Genomic DNA, 2,546 nt, shown 5'->3' on the forward strand with positions numbered 1-2,546 from the left:
GGACGGGCATCGGCACCATTCTGTTTGGCCTGAAAACAGTATGTGAGGGGGAGTGAGAGATACATTTAAGGGGACAGAGAGAGAGAGAAGAAGGAGAGGGGCACATAGTAGCATATCAGAGCAATGCACGGTGGTAGTAGTGGAATAGGCAAGAGGGAGGCAGAGAACATTTAGAGAGAGAGAGAGAGAGAGAGACTGTGGATTGACTTGAAAGAAGAATAAGACAGGCCAGTGACAGAGAGGGGATGGGAAAAGAACAGAGAAACAGAGAGCGCACATTGATTAGAGAGAGATAGAGAGTGAGAGAGAGAGAGAGAGATAGAGAGAGAGATAGATAGAGAGAGAGCATTTTGTGAAGAGGAGGTCTTAAGAGAAGCAGTACAGGGAGTGACAGAAGAGGCAGTGGGCTTTTTAGGAACCCCTCTAAAAGACTCAGGAGAGATTATTTAATGCCCTGGTGCTGAGCGTTGAAAGAGATTATTTAATTGCCTTGATGCTGTGCATTTAAACAGATTAATGTCAACACTCCAGGTGTGACTATCTCTAATCAGGGATTTTTCCCCCCTCTCGTGAGGACGGGGGAGACACGAGGGAGGTGTGAGTAGCTACTTCATAGAGAGCGTTTTTGGGAATGTCTTTTTCACTCCGTGTGTGTGTGCACTGTACAGACCTGGACCCCACATGTTTTGAGTAGCTTTGTTGTTATAGGTAAAAGTAAAAGTGTGAAAACATTTCCTGACAGGTTAGGGTTAAGGATTGTTTTGTTTTGGGTACAGTTTAGCATTCTTTAGCTATTGTTAGGGTTAATATGAATGGAAGTCAATGGGAGGGCCCAACAAAGATATTAAGGTGCTGTGTGTGTGTGTGTGTGTGTGTGTGTGTGTGTGTGTGTGTGTGTGTGTGTGTGTGTGTGTGTGTGTGTGTGTGTGTGTGTGTGTGTGTGTGCGCGCGCGCGTGTGTGTGTGTGCGTCTGTGTGCTTCTATAATTTGGGCTTTACTTATGTGTACTTACGTGTAATTGAGGTCCTTTAAGACAGACTTTCTAGGCTATGTTATTGTTTAAGAGAAAACTAAAAAGAGCAAAAACTTTTCTTACTGACAGGGTAGGGTTAGGATGGGATTGAACTGGGTGAAGCTCAGCATTCTTTATTTGAATTAGAATAAAATGGGCATCAACGGGAGAGGCCCACATGATAGGAATGAAAGGTTGATTGGTGTGAAATGCACATTAATGATATATCCTCTCTTAATGTCAGATTATTACCCTTTTCTATAGTCACATTCAAAGACACACAGACACACAGACACAGACACAGACACAGACACACACACACACACACACACACACACACACACACACACACACACACACACACACACACACACACACACACACACACACACACACACACACACTGTATGTGATTGTGTGTGTATGTGTCAACTTGCTGAAATCTTCTTTGAATGCTGTCCACACCCATCATCGCAAATCCCTGGCCTGTGCCAAGGCTCATTTCCTATGGACAAGAGGAGGACCTGGCCTCATCAAGCAAAGGTTTGCTGATGACTACACAGTACACACACACACACACACACACACGCACGCACGCACACACACAGACACTCGAGTACACACGCGCAGACACGCGCAGACACGCGCAGACACGCGCACACACACACGAGCACGCACGCACGCACGCACGCACGCACGCACGCACGCACACACACACACACACACACACACACATACACACACAGAGAAGCTTAAATCATTGTCCATTACAGCACCGTCTTCATTGACAGGTCTGACGTGGACACTCCTCTTCCTAATCCTTAGATGACCGTCTGCTGGCCTACAGGGAGTTGCCATGAGGACACCACATCCGTGAAGAAGTGAGAGAGGAGAAGAAGGGAGTGGTGAAGAGAGGAGATGAGAGGAGAGGTGGAAGTATAGTGCTGATGAAAGAAGAGGAGGATGGAAGAGTTGAAGAAGAGTGGTGAAAGAGGGAGATGAGAGGAGAGGTGGAAGTAGTGCTGATTAAAGAAGAGGAGAATGGAAGAGTTGAAGAAGAAGAAGGGAGATGAGAGGAGAGGAGAAAGTATAGTGTTGAGGAAAGAAGAGGAGGATGGAAGAGTTGTGAAGCTGGGAGAAGAGTAAAAAGGGGGGCAGGGGTAGAGATAGTAGTAGTAGAGTAGTAGAGTAGAGTAACTTTATTGATCCCCAGGGGGAAATTCAGGTATCCAGTAGCTTACATAATTACACAAATACACAAGAGCTCACATGGACATTTCAAGACACAAATAACACAGGAACAGTCATCAGGGTGGGGAAAATAAAATAAAATAGTAGATATAATAAATGTAAAAAAGGTAAAGGTAAAGATGAAAAGAGGAGAAGAATAGTGGTCAGGTGCAAGGAGCAAAGGGGAGGGGAGGGCAATGGATGGACATGCATGGAAGAGAGGAGAGGAGAAGAGTGCTGCCGAGAGGGAAGGGGACAAGGGAAGGGAAGGAGAGGAGACAGAAAGGAAGTAAAGAAGAGGGGA

Source organism: Engraulis encrasicolus, chromosome 8 (genome assembly GCF_034702125.1).
Source record: "Engraulis encrasicolus isolate BLACKSEA-1 chromosome 8, IST_EnEncr_1.0, whole genome shotgun sequence".
NCBI lineage: Eukaryota > Metazoa > Chordata > Actinopteri > Clupeiformes > Engraulidae > Engraulis > Engraulis encrasicolus.